This window comes from Strix aluco, chromosome 3, assembly GCF_031877795.1.
Source record: "Strix aluco isolate bStrAlu1 chromosome 3, bStrAlu1.hap1, whole genome shotgun sequence".
NCBI lineage: Eukaryota > Metazoa > Chordata > Aves > Strigiformes > Strigidae > Strix > Strix aluco.
In genome coordinates, this window is record NC_133933.1 from 130,814,195 (window position 1) to 130,833,555 (window position 19,361).

The window sequence follows — 19,361 nt, forward strand, 5'->3', positions numbered from 1 at the left end:
TGTCTCATTTTTTTGGATCTCATTTTCAACAGATTAAGAAAAATTATCCCAGGGGTATGGCAATGGACCAGAACGCAGGAGATCATTTCAAGACATCTGTAATAGCACACAATTAACAACAACTCCTCAATTTTGTCTTATGACCTCACTCATTAGGAAGAGTTTTTATTACCCTCAAATAACATCTTTACAAACACTCCCCCCCACATCTCTGCCAAGTCTTTCCTTACTGCCATTATAAGCCTGAGGCTTCTCTTTCCTCCCCTTGAGATGGAGTCAAGGTAAGATCTTAATTTCCTCTACCATCTGCAATGAAACTGCTTATACATACGTGCCAAACAAGCTAGAATTACACCATTAATTTCAGCTTAGTCAGCTCACGCTACAGACTAAGTCAATATTTGACAGATATTTAGCAAGGACTACAATTTATTTAAATTCAGCGCATTGTGCCCACAGGAGCTGATACAGCAAAGGATGAGAGACAGCAGGACACACTGCTTGGGATTTGGGGGACAAACACTATATAACCACGGACTTCTTTCGGCTGGAGACCTCCTCTTGTCAAAAAAAAGGGGTTGAGGGAATAGAAGGACCAGTGTCTCCCAAGATCAGACCTCCAAACCAGGCCTGCTTCATGAGAAACAACCAGCCTTCCTGCGAACAACGCTATAGCGAGTGAGAACATCTCATCTTTCAGAGAGGCAGGGTTGCTAAGGCAATCAGACAAAAGGCCCGTTGTCTGCACCAGTCCACAGTTTCTCAACACATCCCCATCACTGCTGGCTATAGGGCAGTTCAGCCCATAGGAGAAGTTCCAGCTAAATCCAGTCTCCATCGCCAAAACCATGCGTCTTTGAGCAGTTCTTGAAAGCAGTTAATGTTTTCTGGTATCTTCACAGCTGCTCCACAGCTGGCAGAGAACAGGGAAATTCTGAGGAAAAGGATTTATGTGAAAATAATGCCAAAGAGGAGAAAGTCAAGTCAGCAAGCAGAGTGCGAGGAATAAAATCATAACAAACAGAACAGATTAAGCACAACTCCACCATAAATTGCAACCAGCTCACTACTCTTACTCTTTAACAGAAACCGTGGAAAAAACAAGAAACTATCAATTGCAGGACAGTCTCTCGGCTTCCCACCCCCTTCTGCAATTTTTATAAGCTTCTGAAATCCAGTTGTTTAAAACAAGCACATCCCAGCAGATATCGATGCTGTGAGTCAGCAACGTCTCTTCACAGATGTGATCTCTCCCAAAGTGACTGTTTTCCAGAGCAACATCTCCAGACCAAGCGCAGCGTCAGCGCAACTCGCTCCAAGTTTTCTGCCAGCGCTGTTTAGAGGAAGAAAAACTGCTGAAACCACCCAGCATGCCAAGTTGGTTAATGACATTGCAAAGAAATAGGTTTACCCCAGATTGTGTCAACTTTTAATATGAAGCTGTTCCAAGTTAGAAGACTGACATTTTTTGCTTTTCAATATAAAAAGCTAGAGAAGATAGAAGCAATTCCTTTAACTGCCACTTCAATTTCTCACGATAGCATCTTCTTCCCTCCTCCATCATCACAGGCAGGTACTAAAGCTTCTGGATTTCTCTAACCCTGCTGCATGTGCTGGTTCATCCTGCTAGCTGGAAAAGCCCTGGGAAATGGTGCCAAAATTGAAGATTAAAGGAATAGGTCAGGGAAGAATCCCAATAAACAGACCATCCCTGGGAGCGGGGGAAGTGTTGATAGAAACCTCCCTCTTACACAACCAGGCACGGTAAGTCCCCTCCTGTCAGCAGCTATACAGCGTTACACAGGTCAGAGCTGCCACCAGCAGAGGAAACTGCTCATAAAAACAAAGCTACATGCATGAAAACAGCGCTCCTTGTTTTGTACGTAATTGTCTGGGAGAGTCCAAACACCAAAATAAACAGAGCGTGGAGCCTCCCACCTCGCAGCATCCCTGGGACCTTGCGGGGAGCTCATCTTGCTTGGTGAAGGGAAGATGCCTGCAGAGACACACGATCCAAATTCAGAAGAAATCCTGTTTCGCAGCGCTGCAGCTCACCAAGAGATGGTTTTGGTTTGGTTTTTTTAATTCAGTCACTGGGTAAAACTTAAAACCAAAAAGATACATATCAAGATTTATAGCAACGTTTCCCCTTGCCCCTGGACAAACTCTTCAGCTACAGAAGCTGAAGGAAATCACCCCAACAGCAGTGGACACACATACGTACCCTGCATTTGAAAGCACAAAGAACAAAGCTCTGCTGAATCTGGGAATTAGAAAGCCTGACAGATTTAACTCTGGTTTATCCCCTGGCAAATTAGCTACTGTTTAAACATGGAGCTTGGGCATTACATCATCTGTTTGCAGGGGATTTTTTTTTTTTTTTTTAAAGCTAAATCATTCTTGTGTTCACAGCTTGAGGAACATCATTCATTCCTAACAGACTCAACAGAAGGAAGGGGTGGATCAAACTTTTTGCAGGAGCCCTGCAAGCTGGGAAGCACACACCTAAACTGCTTTGCAAGTTCAAACAGTAGATGATCTTATCTGGAATTTAGCAGGAAGTACAGAGTGCCCCTCGGGTTTGTCGATTCAGATTCAAGGATGAAAAGCCCACTTTTTCAAGTTATGATGTGCAAAAACCAGCCTGATTGGGAGGGCTGAAATCACACACGCTTGTGCTCGCCCACCTCCAGTTCAACGTGGATCTAATGAGAAACGTGGTTGGGTCCCATTTGATTTTTCCACTTATTTCTGTCATCTATGCAAATAAATCCAGCATTTCAGTCCTCCTAGATACCACGCTGCCTTCATGGACCAGACTGAGAGGCAGGGAAGGACCAGCTGCAAACTGAGCTACTGGAGATATTTTCTGTGTCTCTTCTGTTGTTCCAGTTTGGACACTCATGTTGGAGACTTACTTACCCTTGAGAGACGCTGATCTCTGTCAGTGCAATTTTGTATCTCAAAACGTGGCAGAACCCTAATTCTGCAGCACCTGCTCTTTGATGCTTGTTTCACAGAGCTTTCTTTGCTGGATTTGAAGGACCAGGCTCTCACAAGCCTCTCGAAGTACAGCTTCAGAAAACACAGTGCAATGGGCTCTCCTGTGAAAACTCATACTTAAATGCTGAGCTGATCTGAGAGATTTCACACAATCTGTTTTTCCGACCCTTCGATCTCAAGAGTTGTCAGATTTTAGAGAGGAAAGAGGAAGAATGCCAGAAGAGACTTTTCAAAAGGGTAAAAGGAGGAACCATTGGTCTCATCCCCAAGAAAAGCAGGTTTGTCACAAACACAGTTTGTGCAGAGTGAAGTCCTCTCAAATGTCAGACATTTTCCTACATACCAAACCCACAGTGGGCTGTGATCACAATCCAGTGACATCAAGGAACAAGATTTCACAGGACTTTTGCCAAAACTTTGTAAAAAAGCGTTATTTCTTTTTCTAAACCTGGTAAGGTTCTATGACCTAATCACATTACAACCTCTTGAACTAAAAAAAACAAACCCACAACCAAAAAACAAACAAAATCCAACAAACCACAGCCCTTTCATCATCATACCTCTAGACATTCAAAAATACAGGGAAAATTTTCTCCTTAGATTAAAATAAATAAATAAAGCATTATTTTGAAATAACACCAAGGACAAGCAATTCGGGCTCAAAAAAAAAAAACCAAAACAAACCAAAAAAAACCCAAAACCCCCCAAAGTTTCAGAAAACTACATCTGTGGAAGTCCTGTTAAAGACAGCTTAACCTTTAAAAAAGGCAGAACTGTAATGCAAACAGTATAGGCTTTGCTGTCAGAATGTAATTAAAAAACCCAAAACAACTCGATTCTGCTCTATATTGAGATAGCCAGGAGCTGATCTGGGAGAAAGTCAAGCAAACAAATTTTCTCTCCGAGATTCCAAAAGGTCACTGCAAACAATTACTAAAATGTAATACTGAAAACAACATATGCCAGTTCTTTTTTTTCAATTTAACAAGATATCTTTACTGCTCTTGTTATTACTTGGAAAGAGTAAGAATCCCAAGGATCACATAGCTGGTTAAATAATTACATGAATACCAAGAAACCATTAAAACTGCATTTCAAAGCAAGTAGGCTACACAACTGTTTCTTTCCTCTTCCTCTCCCTCTGCTTTTGCATAACGCAGTTCCCAAAACAGATCTCATCTGCAGTTAAACTTGGGCCAGAATGAAGACATTCCTTCCCATGTATGGGAAATAAGGGAGATGATTAATTTCACCTCTTTATAACAGAAGAGCAGAAGTCATAGCAAGACATCCTTGGAATAAAAAGTCAGGCAATAAAAAGAAGCGCTGAAGTCTGAAAAGATCTGTACTAATACCACATGTCTTTCCAGTTGTCTCGCTACCAAGCAGCCTTCAAAACGGGGCATTTTCTTCTTTCAGTGCAACTCCAGTCCCCATTAACAGGAACTGCATGTGTCAGCACAAACCTCAGTTTTACCCAGCAGCATGCAGGAACTGAAAAATGAGCATCCTATCCCAGTGACCTTCATAGTCATATACAACAGCGAACTATTCTTGTCCATTCAGCGTGTTCATTTATAACAAGTCCCCCCGCTTCATTAAATTACCCTCGTCGGTCCTGAGCAGACTCTACATTTGCAGTAAAGATGAAAGAGGGCTGGAGCAGACCTCTGACACGGCGCAGCAGCTCCGTCACCATCCCCACTACCTGTTCTGCATCTGCCCAAGCCCTGCAATGCTCAGCCACTCCTACCACTGCCAGGGGCCAAGCACACACAGGCATTGCCCCCGCTAAGCAGCAGGTACCCATCCTACCATCCCTTCCAGCAGCAAAGGAGCAGCAAGCCCAGCTTCTCACTGCTCTGCCTCTTGCTTTGCCCTCTGAGTAACAGAAACAGACTAGCTCCTACCGGGCATCTATCCCTCATAGCCTTAGGGCAGCAAAATTCAGAGTACCAGAGCTGGGTAAAAATATCAAAATACAGAGATACTCCCTGCCCCTGCTAAGTGAGTGGGTTTCCTCCTCAGGCACTGCCAATGCTCATCTCTCACGTCTTGGGAGAACCAGGTTGGACTCAAGACAGGAATATCCTAATGGAGGAACATTAAGACAGTAAACTAACAGTAAGAAAGGGGAGAAGGGGCACCTAGCAACTTCTCTGCCCCATCCTACTGCTAAGGGAACCCCCCACATCCCCCCCAAAAAACCCACAAGCAGTTTGCTGTTGAATTATCAAACTGAATCACTTCACTGAGGCATCATATAAATGACAAGGACTGCAGAGCTGAGAGAGGGAAAGGGACCAAGGCCACCCCCTCCAGCAGCAAGGTATGAAATCAGTTCAACCATGCCATGAATCTCAGATCTAAAGGTTGGTGTCAACAAGTACTGGGCAGTACTTCCCTACATCACAGTAGCACTGCACTACGCTCAGATACTATGGAAACATTAATCTCTACTTCCTAAAGATTTATAAAGCACAGAAGCAGGGGAAGGCAACAGAAGAGCTCAGGTGTAATCCCCTTTCTCCCCAAAAGGCTCCACATAAACATACAAATAGTCCATACCCAGTATGAGTTAACACAGCGCTCCCGCAATACACACACACCAGCTCCTCGTAAACAGGCTAAGAATAGGTACAGGGACAGCAAAGCGACTAAGCAAGACACCCCTGCAAAGCAGCATTAAGCGGCAAGAAACATTCACAATACTGCTTTTGCTTTAATCAGTTTTAAGAAGAGGAAATTCACTTTGCTGCTTTTTATAATACCTACTCTATTACATTTGTCAAACAGGTGCCACATTCTGTCCCAGATAGAGCTGCTTGCGGTGGTAACCAAAAGGATCACCGTGTCTGCGCATGTATTATAGATCAGAGATGCATATTAAAACAGGCTCGAGATCTGTCTAGAGATTACATGTCACTCCTTCCAAGTCAGTGGAATTATACAGAGATGCAAGTCGGTGCAAAGCCTGGGTCGTACTTGTACAAACTACTCCGGAAGATGCTCTGGGCCTTGCTGCCCGAGAAATGTTGTCTGAAGCACAAGCTCACTAAGATAGACATTCGACGGGTGCAAAACCATCTTCTTCCCCGACAGCTCCTTTGACAAGGAAGAAATAATTGTGTTGCTTGGCCTTTCTAATCAAAATCACTGTCCCAGCAATGTAAAAGTAATTTCCAGAGAAAGAGCAGGTCTGATTCCTGAAGGGTGGGGGGGAATTAGCTTCTGTACAAAAGCCTTGAGATACCTGCCAGCTCCAGCTCAATCGTTACTCCTAACTAACTACACCCTTGAGACACTTGCAAAAGGCTTCTTGCTATTCATCACTGCCACAAAGTGAAAACAAAGTCAGAAGACCCTGGAGGCAAATGTGAGAAACCAACTGCAAGACTTCTTTGAATCTTTTTATTATTTTCATTAAATCTTAATTTTGGTCAAGAATTCTAAGATCAACATCAAAAATAACACTTTGTAGATGTTACTGATTTACAGCTGAGGAAAAGTAGCCTCAAACCTGTTTTATAGGTAAGAGACATAAGAAGTTTGCAGACTACAAGAGCCCAACAACAAAAAACCAAAGAGCTTCTGGGTCCGTCAAATCCCACCTGCTCCACTAGAAAGGAACCATGTCAGAATCAACTCTGTGTTCTGCTTTTAGTAAGATCAACGAAATAACAACCACCCAGCATTTTTTTTTTTTTTTACAAGATCCTTACAAGGGCAGCTCTTGCTTTTCTCCAGGTCCTTGTTTTTGTTTCCTGATGCACGGTTGAGAACTTGCAAGGAAAGGCTTAACAACAGCTAATTGTCAGACGCCACAGTAATTAGTGGCAACTTTCCAACGCATCCATCTCTGGCTGGTTTTCCGATAGCTGGCTCCTCCTCAATCCCCACATTAAAATGAAGGTACACAAGGTAGGCGGCACATTAATTTACAAGTACCAAGGTCTTCCCAGGAGAGATGCCTAAGGAAAGAAATATCTTACCTAAACAATGCATCAGTTGGGTTTTTTTCTTCCCATTTGCTAGGGGACTGCTATCTTTATTAATAATCTGCGAATGATGTTAACCTGTTCACTGACATATATTATTAGATGTACAATGCATTTCTGGGAGTCAGTAGGCTCTTGTATCGCACGTTGTCTCTGGCCAGCGAGTTACCTCTAAATGAGGAAGAAGGATCATACTGTCCTGTCTTCTGCCCACCTGCTGGTTACACATCGCCGCTTTGATGTTACTACTCCACTTCTATCAAAGGTTTCCGGCCTATTTTATTTGCAGACCCTTACAAGCTTCCCTGCAGACACAAAGGCTCCCAATAGCGAATTCGGGACTGCTTTGCTTAGACTTTACAGACCCCTTAGAAAGAGGCTCACACTATTGCTCTATATATTTAGGCTCTGCTCTCAACTCTGAGGCTCCCTACTTGTTTGGCAGCTCTTCTTGTCACAAGCTCCAACGCTTTCATGCCAACCTTTTCCAGGCGTCATCTGCATGTCAGCAGTACTCCACAGCATATACTCCACTCAACACCAACACAATCCAGAACACATCACTTCCCACTAAGTGCCTACACAGAGCAGACCTGCAGTATAATTACTTCCTCATGCCCATAATAGAAACACTGGAAGACGTGTACAAATTTCATCCCAACGCACTCCTGCATTACATATGATGCGGAGGCATTTAATCAAGGGAGAAGATGATAAAGAAGTCTTTCCCACATTCAGTGACGTGCTTAATTGCATCACATTCAAATCTGGACCCAGAAGGTGGGGTACATACGGGGTGGGGAACAGAAAAGCTTATCTTTGCATTGAAAATTGAGACGTGTTGATGGGACAACAGAGGGGAGGGTGTTGATGGTTTGAATTGTACTGACTTTATATAAGCAGAGGACCCAATTTCCACATTAAGTTGCCAAACTTGAATTCATCATCTATTTGACTGGAGTTCAAAAGTTCTCAACCTGTCAAGAAGCATTCCTTAAGGAAGACAACACATGCATAGAACAACTTATTTCCTGCTCAACGGCGTTTTGGCTTTCAAATAAATATAATTCACTTCCAAATGGATTCATAGATGACCAATATACTGGCATAGATTTGAGATTATTACATAGCTCCACAATCCTTTCGTGTTACACAGAAGACCTAGCACAAAACAGCAAGAAAGCTCAGCCTACAAAGTCAGATGCCAGAATATACGCTTCACCAAAACAACGCTCATACCAAAACACAACAGGAATGGAAACAAACCTCAGGCCACCTGCACTGCCGCTATCCCTACAAAGAAAGTCAGATAAGAAGATACCTGCAAGTATTTTGAATCATAAAAGAAAGTATTTTGTGAAACAAGGCAGATAAAAGGCTAATCAGCTGGAAACTGTACATTAAAAATGAAATAAAAATGTTACTTGTGCAGTAGAAAATGTTATTAGCATTTTTTATTAGAAGAAACTTGAGAGGGCTTCTTACATTCATGGGTTAATCCCATGTTCTGATACTACTCTCAGGCAGCCATTTGCATTAGAGAAGTGACACACTTTCTTAATGTACCAAAATTCATGGGCAAGGGGGAGGGCAGGGGGTAGGCAGAGAACACACCCCCCCAACTCCAGGCAATGAGATCCCAACCATTTAAGAAACTGACTGTAAGGGCAGATATTCTGAGACTCATTAAAACATACGCCTTAAAAAAAAAAAAACAACTCCTTTACATCCATTAGTGGTTACAGATTATCTGTGGGTTTGGAGTTTTAGGATCCCCTCCTCCCCGACAAACATAAAATATTGATTTGCTTGATTTACGAGGCTCAATTTTCTTTATTTCACTTGATTTTATCAATGAGGGACAGGTCACTTTATAGAGTTAGTGGTTACTTCAACATAGCCCTGAGAAACCGATATCTGTGAGTTAGCAGGGGCAGATGCCAGCAGAGGGAGCACAGCACACCTACACACTTCTTATAAGAAAGACTCGGTATCTTAAACTTCCTCAGCAAATGCTAAATTAAAAAAAATAAAGATATTGGAACTTGCTTTAGAATTGCTACAGTCTTGTAGGGAATGTCCAGCAAGTCAAGGCAGAAGCTACAAAAATGTCCTTTCAAATCCATCTGTGATATAGTCAGTCCTCTAAACTGCTCTTGCTGGTAACAAACAACAATTAATAGCAATGATTTCACAAAAATGGGATTTCAATTTGCACTTCAAAACCAGCCCTGCAACTGCAGTGTAATAACATCAATTTACCTGGTCAGCCAGTGCTCAAGGCTTCCTACGCCCAGGCAATCCAGAGATCGATTAGCTCTAAGTCACAGAGCTGTACATGCTTCTGTCTTTATCCTCCCTAACAAACCCCAAAACCTCAAACTGGCTTTCCACCTCTTCTTATGGAGCATCCACCAACATCATTTGCATCTGACAAACAGCCATCTAATAGTCAGGGGCCAAACTCAACCACGACAATCCCCAGTAAAGAGTACTTTCAGGTGTTCTCCAAGAAGAAAACTACGGGCTCTTTGCTTTTGAGGATATGTCTAAATTGCAACCACAGAACTGCAAGCATGCTTGTGCCAGCTCCAGCCCAGCAAGCACAGCCTGTGTCAGCAGGGGTTTTAAGAGACAACTGGAAGTCCCAGCTGTGTCCCCCAAATCCCACGTGAATGCTTGCCCTACTGCCTAGCCACATATTAGCACAGATAGGCCTACCTGTACCAAAATGGTGCAGATCTAAATATGCCTATGAGTATCACTTGCCTTTTTCACAAGGAAGCAAACAAAATCCCTACATATTTTGCCTGCTGAGTGGTTAAAACATAGGAATCCCAAGCTGGGTTCAGATTCATTCGTTACAGTAACAGCAAAAGTTCCACCCTGGGTTAAAACTCCGGAATTAGGAACTGCTTCAAAATGTTCCGTCTGTTTCTGCCCCAAAAAAGGGGTGTTTAGCACAGCTCACAGGTAGAGAAGTGGGACAACAAGCACTGGGAAAAATCTATCTGCTGACGAGGAGACAGGATTCAATGATCAGGAGGTCCCTTCCAGTTCAGTGTTTTTGTGGGGTTGCCAAAGCAGAAAAATTGCCTCTGGACTAGGAACCAATTCACATTCGACTGCTGTGATCTTGGCTTCAAACAGGGAGCATATGTGGTTAGCTGCATTTCCCACCCCAGTGAAATCATTATTGTGGGCAGGGGGAGGAATGCCCTGAGAAAACAGGCAAGGCAACTGGGAGAGGTGACAGGCATCCAACAGCAAGGAGGAAAAAAAAAAAAAAAAAAAAAAAGAAAATTAAAAAAAATCAGGCAGCAGAGACTGAAAGGAAAAAAGAACAATTACACACAGCCAGAAGGTGAGAGACAAACTCTAAAAAACTAAGATGATGGCATCATGGCATTTCAAGACATAATAGTCATGGAGAATGGACTCAAGATGGGCTCTGGCTCCACATACGCAAGCAAGCCCTGGGAATGCATCAATAACATTCAGCTCATCGGCTAAACAGTCCCAGAGATCCATGCTAAAAACATTCAGGGGAAGATGATGATGATGATCTTTCCCATCCCATCTTAACAGTACACAAACAACCCTCCAGTTTTCCCATATATCGTTGAGAAACAGTCTAAGTGAAGGCAATTCAACAATCATGTTTTTCTTGTTCTGCATATTTGCTGCTTTTGCTCTGACTTGACAACTGCCAAAATCCATCCTCACATGCAAACAAACATGAGAGCTAACAGTCTCCACTTGAAAAATTAGAGAATTTCAGAAAACTATTTTGGACTTCCCTTCTGGAACAAGACATCAAGAAGTTCAAGAACTGTCTGTACCACAGCTGAGCTGCCAGAATCTCAAATGAGGAGAGTCAACTACCCCGGCTCCACAATCTAACACTGAGCTGAACTGATGCAAACTCCTATTTCTGGAATGAAAAACTGAAAAGAGGAGGCATCCCAAAGCCGTGAGCAAATACAGATAAAACTACATGTAACGACGGGACTCTCAGATGGCACATGAAGTTAAGGGATTTGTTGGGGGGAGAATACTTCTCTCCCCCCATCACCACATAATCAGATTGTGGTTAATTTGTGATGCTACTTCTGCATAGAAACTAGGTTAAGATCGCTCATTACTTGATAAAACCTGACAACGTACAAAACACACCCCGTGTTCCAAGAATCTTACTATCTTAAATATAATAGGTTTCTCCATGAAAACAGAAATATCTGTAAGATAATCACCTGCACGTGACATCCCCTTCAGGAAACAAAGCTTTTTAATCTTTATACAGATGTTAGATTTGCAGCCCGGAACACCAGAAATTTTAAAGCCAAGCTATCATATTGGGATATCAACATAAACAACTTATCAGGCACATGCATAAGCAACAACAGATCAGAAACCAGTCAATGAGACTCTCAATGTTTGAATCTTAACACACACAGCAACAGAACAGCATATCTAGAATGCTTCTCGGCATCTTTGTGAATCCTTAATACCTTTTTAACCATTTCCAGCTCCTCCAGGCTCCAGATTGTTTGGATTTGTACCAGCGTAACGCAGTGTTGGGCAATCAGCAGCAATGTATTAGTCCCGTACTGGTAAAATTTTTGATTGAGGAAAGACCCCTATGTTTTTGAGCAAGAAGAGACCTCATGTGGGGAAAACAGCTGGGGGGAAAAAAACCCCGAAAAACATGAACTTCAACTTCAGCAAACAATTCACAGGAGCACAATACAAGCATACCAGAAACACTGAGAAGCCCAGAGACAACAGCCTTGTCCTTTCTGTCCTCGCCATCTCGTAAGGCAAAACCCCAGCAAGAGCAACAGGGAGCACACACAGATCCCGAGGAACTTGCTGCGGCGACGGCGAGTGCGAGGGCTTTGTCAAGTTTCCAAGACACGGGACAACCCTGCGAGACAGCGATGAGCGCATCGGGGTCAGGGCTTCTGGTGACCCTCGAAGCCGGACCGCTAGGCCTCAAGCCCCCACGCCAAAACCTTCCTCTGAGTGGGAGGAACGGGGCTGCACCGGCCGTGGGGGAAGCGACATCCCCCCAAAACGCAGGAGATGCTGCAGGCAGCTAGGGGAGAGGGGACAAGGCGGGGTCTGGGGGCCGCCTGCGCCCCGGCCCCTCGCAGAGTTACTTGGAAGAGGCAGGAGGGAGGGCAGGGGGGAGGCGGGAAGGCTGGAGCCTGTCAGCAGCGCCTGGGTTCCAGGTGCCGTCGCAACCCTCCTGCTATGAGGGACCCCAGCCTTGTGGGGACCCCCCCTCCCGCAGCACCCCTCGCCCTATGAGACCCCCACACTGTCCCTCACCCCGTGAGGGGCCACCCCGCCCCAGCGTCCACAGCCCTGAGAGACCCCCCCCCCCCCTCACCGTGTCCCCCAGCCCTGAGGCGACCCTCCCCGCCGGGGACACCTCAGCCGGGCCTCCTCCTCCTCCTCCTCCCCCCGCTGCCGCCACCACCTCAGGGGGCTTCCTCCGGTAAATGCACCGCTCCCGCCACTCACCCGGCCCCACGGGGGGTGGTGTGTGTGGGGGGGTGGTGCTACGGTCCACCCTACCTCTTGGCGCCCTCACTTCTCCCTCCTGGAGGAGCCGCGGTCCCGGCGCCCGCCGTGCCGCCCTCCGCGAGTGGCTGGGGGGGGAGCCATAGCCGCCGCCTTGTCTTCCCCGTCTGTCCGTCCGTCCGTCCTCCCCTGCTCCCCCCCCTCCCCCCCCCCCGGTCCGGACACAGTTGGTTTGTTCCGAGAAGCCGGCCGGTCTTCTCCCCTAAACCGCTGGATCTCTCACGTCTTCGGCCATTTCCGACCGAACCGGCGGAAGTTGCCGAAGTGGTGGCGGAACTTAACGGCCTCCTCCGAAGGGTGGGCGGAGATAGCCGAACCGGCGGCGGAGCCAGCCGAAGGGCTGGAGGGGCGGGGAGCCGAAGCGCGGGGGAGGAGACTCTTGGCTCCGGAATCTGCCGAGAATAGCCGAAACTCCGCAGAAAGGGCCCAAAGCTGGCGAGGGCTCGCACAGTTACCGCCCGCCCCCTCCCGGTTCCGAAGCGGGGGGAGCAAACCGAAGGTGAGCCCTGTCCCTTTAAATGGTGGAGGAGGCGGAGCAGCGGCTCCCGCCCCCCGAGAGCCCGCCCACCTGCTGCTGCGCATGCGCGCTGCGCGGAGGCGCTTTTCCCGCCTAAAGGCAGGCACGCGCTCCACTGCCCCTCTTCCCGCCCCCCCCTCACGGAGGAGCCGCCATTCCCTCAGTGCCCGACGCTGCCTCGCACGGGTTGCAGCGGCCCTGCTCTTAATCACAGCAGCCCTGTCTTTCCTCAGCTGTCCCCCAGCACCCCTGCGAGGCTGGAGGTCACCCACAGAGCTCAGTCCCACCTCACCTGCGTCGGTCAAACCCCTTTGCGGTGACTGCAAAGGTGGTCACCAGTCTCCCAGAGAGCTGTCCAGGTGATTCCTGGCAAATGGGGTTATGAAAACAACTATCCTGTGAGAAGCTGATCTAAAGACATAAAGACACTGACTGCAGAGCCTGCTTACAGGTACTAAAATACCACTACAGATTTGGATTTGTTACAAAATCACATCAAGATCCAACCTGCAGGGTTTGCATTAACAGCACAAATTATCACTCATTCTGGACAAGGTACTTTTAAATATTAGAGTGGTGTTAATTGTCATTAATGGTTAAATGTTAAGTCACCACAGCTATATAAAATTTAGGATGACAAAAACTGAACATACCATGCAACAAATGGTGACTGAAGCAAAGGGGGAAAAAAAGCAATAGGGAAACAAAGGGGTGGAAAAAAAGACAAGTAACGGTGCCAGGATCTCAACAAAGCCAAGTCAAACAGGTTCAGTACTCTGCTTCCTTGCTTCATACACTTTAATTTTGTATTTTAGGGGCCCCATGAAAGGCGTTCATACCTACGGGAATCAAATCCCACCCCAAAGCACACAACTGACAACTTTTGGGGGATTAGAGGATTTTCACAGGAAGAAATGGGGTTTTATCTCTGTAGGAGTGGAGAGGGTGGCAACTATAGTGCGTTTCTGGCCACAAAGCTCCAGGAATCTCAGCTTTAATAAAACATGAGCACTTCAAAACTGCGAGAAACCACTTTTCCACCACTCTGCACTTTTTAACAGTCATTTACACATGTGTAAAGAATGCAAGGGGAAACTAACTTTTATACTGAGATGAAAAAGCAGTGGGGGGTAAGGTGGCGGGGCACAGGTCTACCCTTTGATAAACAATACAAAATCCAATCTCAAGCAGGGAACGTGCTGTACAGAAGGGCTGGGATAGGTACTGCAGGTTCAAAGGCTCTAAGAAACAATGCTTTCTATTTTTTTCAGGGAAAAAAAAACCAGACTATGACTGCATTGCACAGTACAAAGACAAAATGAACACCTGAATCATTGAACACACTCACGTTGTCCTAGCACACACATCTGTTTCCACTCTGCCACAGCTTGAGGTTTTGCTATTTCCACCCTGCTCTACCTGGAGCTCTGCATGAGGAAATGGGGAGACGATAAATTCCCTTCAGGACCTCACTGAGGAAGAAATACAAGTGGAAAACGTGTACTTCAGAACACAACTCAAGAGAACAATTCTTCTCCCAAATCCCAAAAGAAAACAAGCTTTCCGGATCAGCAGCCAGTCTGGCAAGTCTTTCTTTCAGAAAGCGCTATCAAGGCTGTTACACATTATTATTGACCAAGACATCTTCAGATTTAATCTCCTTCTCTGTGTACTTACCCTTCTTATTCTAACGTAATAGGAGATCAGTATTAAAGTGGAGTTTTCAGTTTCCCTTCCACCAAGCCAAAAATCCACTGCTCATCTGCCTTCTGTATATGCCAACAGAAAAATTACTGTGTTCAACTATCCTCATTTTTCCACCCTTTCTGCTATCTCGGCTTTTCTTTTCTGATATACAGTATCCAAGAACACACGTAAAATTTTCACATCGGAAGTGGATCCTAATGGGCAGAATCTATAACTTTATGGTGAATAACAGTTTAAACAAGCAAGTAAGTTGCATAGAAAGTTGCCTGAATCCTTCCCTAGTGAGGAGAAGCCTTTTATTCCCACCAGCTTCTCAGCCTGGTTTCCCAAAGGAACAAGCCTTAATGCACAGAGCCAACTGACTGCACAGTGCCAGTCCTGTTAAAGACTTTGAAACTCCTTGGTGACTTTTAGTTGAATCTGGCAGAGGGGCGGAGGTCTAAAAATACTAGATCCTGCTATATGAAAGCGTGCAGGTGCAATACAGACACCTAAAAAGCAGCTGCCGTTTGGATCCTGCCCCTTCTCTCGACCTGCTCACCAACCAAGCAGCCAGCTTGTGTGTGCTCCCAGCCAGACACCCAAGTGGAGTTTCTCCAGCCAGCAGCCTAAACAGCGGTAGGAGGTTTGGGATTTGGGGGGTGCCTGGGGCTACCAGGGAGGTAGCGATAAGGAGGGATCTGGGGGTTTAGAGTAAGGACAAGAAGGAGGCAGGTTTGGGGGTGGTGAGAAAGGGAAATGGGGTGAGGGCCTGTGATGCCTCACACCCTGGGAGACAGAAGAAATGGTGGCAGTCAGAGGCTACAGGGAAAAGACAAAATCTAAGAAAAATTGGCGTCATGAGTCTGCTCACAGAACACCTTATTTAGACATCTCTGTATGATTTCATGCTGGGAACCTCCCTTATCATAGAACCACAGAATGGTTTGGGTTGGAGGGGACCTTAAAGATCACCTAGTTCCACTCCCCTGCCACAGGCAGGGACACCTTCCACTAGCCCAGGTTGCCCAAAGCCCCGTCCAACCTGGCCTTGAACCCTTCCAGGGAGGGGGCAGCCACAGCTTCTCTGGGCAACCTGTGCCAGTGTCTCACCATCCTCACAGTGAAGAATTTCTTCCTTACATCTCATCTAAATCTCCCCTCTTTCAGTTTAAAACCGTTACCCCTCATTCTATCCCTACACCCCTGATCAAGATCCCTCCCCCCTTTCCTGTAGCCCCTTTCAGTCCTGGGAGGCTGCTCTAAGGTCTCCCCGGAGCCTTCTCTTCTCCAGCTGAACCCCCCCAACTCTCTCAGCCTGTCCTCACAGGGGAGGTGCTCCAGGCCCCCGAGCATCTTCATGGCCTCCTCTGGCCCCACTCGAGCAGGTCCGTGTCCTTCTGATGTTGGTGCCCCCAGAGCTGGACCCAGCACTGCAGGGAGGTCTGACAAGAGCGGAGCAGAGGGGGAGAATCCCCTCCCTCGACCTGCCGCCCACACTGCTCTGGATGCAGCCCAGGACATGGTTGGCTTTCTGGGCTGCGAGTGCTGGCTCACAGTCAGTTTTCCATCCACCAACACCCCAAAGTCCTTCTCCTCAAGGCTGCTCTCAATCCACTCCTCACCCAGCCTAAATTTGTGCTTGGGATTACCCCAACCCATGGACAGGCCCTTGCACTTGGCCTTGTTGAACTTCATGAGGTTTGCACGTCCCACCTCTCCAGCCTGTCCAGGTCCCTCTGGGTGGCACATCCCTTCCCTCCAGTGTGTTGACGGCACCACACAGCTTGGGGTCACCCACAAACCTGCTGAGGGTGCCCTGATCCCACTGTCCATGTCACCAACAAACAGCACCAGTCCCAACACCGACCCCGAGAAACGCCACCCATCACCACCCTCCACCTTTTCAGTCGTTTTCCAGTTGGCAGCTGCAACTGAACACAGCGAATGAATGCCATCACACCTTTGTGCCCTCCTTTTCTCTATTTGAAATGGTCCCCACTCTACCTCTTTTCTGCACCCGCACCCATTCTCTCTTCCTCATCCCCTTACTCGTTAAGTATTTCTCACATCTAACAACATAGTGGTGTCTCCAATCTGCTATAAATTACATCAAGTAATTTCAAGCAGGTATTAAAGAGTTTCAGAGCCAGCTGATGCACATTTCCATGGCACGCTTCCATGGCCTGAAACAAACCTCAGAAAAACATCCATCATTCCTCAAGGGAACAACAGTCTAAGGGGAGGACCCTGAACTTTCATCTTTTCCCTGCTGCAGTCCTTTTGGTAAATCTTATTTAACCTCTTTCTCCCCCCCCTTCCACAGGAGACGGCAGCAAGGCCGGACCATCTGTGGATTTTACAAGTTTCATGGAATGTTTTTAGACCGCACTCTTAACCTCAGCCACTCCTATCAGATTTCATAGGATTCGGTCACTGTTTAGCCCCAGGGTGCTGTAGGTGCTAAACAGATAATACACATCTCCCAGCCACTATGGAACGACTACAGAGCAAAGCTCAGTTTTTAATCCTGCCGAGACTCTGCCTGCTTTCGGCCATCAGGTATCCCACGGCATGCTTCACAAGAGAGGAGATGTTAATCTGGAATGCTGGCCAAAATCCAGTTTAGATAATTACATTCTGACAATTTACATTCTCCCTGCAGTTTTTAATGGATATGGATTTCTTTTTTTTTTCTCCTTACTTTATGTCATAAAAGCAGTGGCCTGGTCCTGCTCCTGCTGTTAGAGCAGCTGCCAGGCTTTGCAGTGTAAGTAGCTGGTAGGTGAAGGCATCTCGGTACGTTGAAATAAAGCACTTTGAAGACCCCATGGGCACAAAAATTGTAACAATACACCCTACTGCTGGCCATAAAGCATAGCAAGGGCTAGAGCGTGAAATGAAACATTCAGTGGCAATATCTATGTTGGGAAAGGGAAAGTTAGCATAAGAATGGACACACGGACACAAAGACTTTTCCCTCCCAAATGCTAAGTCTAGTTTGGACCCAGTGCAGCCCCAGCTGGGATCCAAAGAGCAAATACAATGAACTATCAGCATCCTGCACAGGGCAACCAGAGCCTGATGGCAGGAGAAATTAAGTTTATAAAAGCAGTGAAAGCTTTTGGCAAGGTGCTGGGATGCTGGAGGACACTGTCTGGCAGTAAAGTGGGGTGAGGAGAAGAAATGTTTATTCCCTTGTTAGTGAAGGCACAGTTAGTGTTTCTTATTTTACCTAGCTATTTGAAAGAAAAATCATGAGGCAAAAAATGTGGTAGAAAGTTTTGTTTTAAGGTGGAATATTACAGATCACACTCAGACTATGTGGAGTTGCAGTGCCAAATCAGACTCTTTGATTAAGAATAGACGTTCTAGATAAATTCATTAAATGACTGTATTATCCTTTGTTTATAAAACCATACACAACCACACTATGTTATTTTCTTCACGAGAACCACAATGCCTAAAAGGGTAATTTTCATATTTCAGCAACAATGAAGTAAGTTAAAAGAGATTAGGGCAGTGGTTACAAATAAACCATGAGAGACCAGGTGGCTCAGAGGATGGGTAGAGAGACATGTAGCTTTCCCTCCTCCTCCAGTATGTCCCAGATCATTAGCAACTGGGTGAATATTTTTCACAAGTAGTTTGTTGACCAAAATGTGGGTTTCCCCATCCCCAAAACTACCAGCAAACCGATTTCAGTGTGACAAGTCACTCCTGGCTGTGGTGGAGCTAGACACAGTGCGTGTGGGTGAAGGTAGAGCAGATTTTCTTCCCCTTGTGTCTGTAACCACTCACAGCAATTCTACGGCAATTCTGTGAACCTAGCCCTCCCTTCCTTTGCATTTTTATTGTTACCTAAAAAATGAAATGCTTAGAGTCATGCAGAGTCATTTTGTGAGTGTATATCAAACCTAACCAGGTACATTAACAGCAAGCTGTTACCACCAGCAGCCTTCACGATGGTGGTACCCTGAGAACAGAGGGATGTTGCACGCAAGCCACTACATGGGTGGCTTCGTGGCAAAGGAGCTAAATAACCAACCGAGCTACTTTCTCAGTCCTACAGAGTGTCACTGCTCTCCCATCCTCACCGAGGCCCTGGCAGGATGTACAGTAGAGAGTGAATGTGTCTGAAGCACTTTTGTTTGTTTCTCTTTTTAGCTAGATTTAGCTCTGTCATTCTAATAAAAAAAAAAAAAGTCACCCAGCATCAAAAAAATGATCTAAAACATATCTAAGTAAAATTTATCTACAGCAATAATAAAAAAAACTTCCCATTAGGAGATTTCCATATTGCAATACTCCTGGAAATTTCAGTGACTATTAAGAAAGACACGATCCAAAGCAGGAAGCAGTAACCCAGTCTGGTGACAGCCAAGCTAAACTCTGAGTGGATCTTGGCGATGACTGAGTAACGGCACCAAATACCAGCGCTGCCTCTTTGCTTAAGGCTCCTTCCCCTTCCGAGCCCTGCTACACTAAGGAATCAGCTGCATTTCTGTAAAATTCCCTTGAATTCCTTGAGTATTACAGCTAACCATGCTTCCCCTTCATCTCAAAAC

General features: G+C 45.9%; 1 protein-coding gene across 4 annotated transcripts in view; it reads right to left on the bottom strand.

Annotated features, from left to right (window-relative positions):
- The window catches only part of EXTL3 (exostosin like glycosyltransferase 3), a 134,275-nt gene extending 121,560 nt beyond the window's left edge, over positions 1–12,715 (bottom strand). The window contains exon 1 of one of the 4 annotated variants that reach the window (XM_074820308.1): positions 12,585–12,715. The gene's annotated coding sequence lies outside the window, so the exon portion shown is untranslated. Of the gene's footprint in view, positions 1–6,995; positions 7,103–11,759; positions 11,867–12,530 lie in introns of those variants that run through there. The other 3 variants (XM_074820309.1, XM_074820311.1, XM_074820313.1) reach the window with 3 other exon arrangements.
- Positions 12,716–19,361: the final 6,646 nt, after the last annotated feature.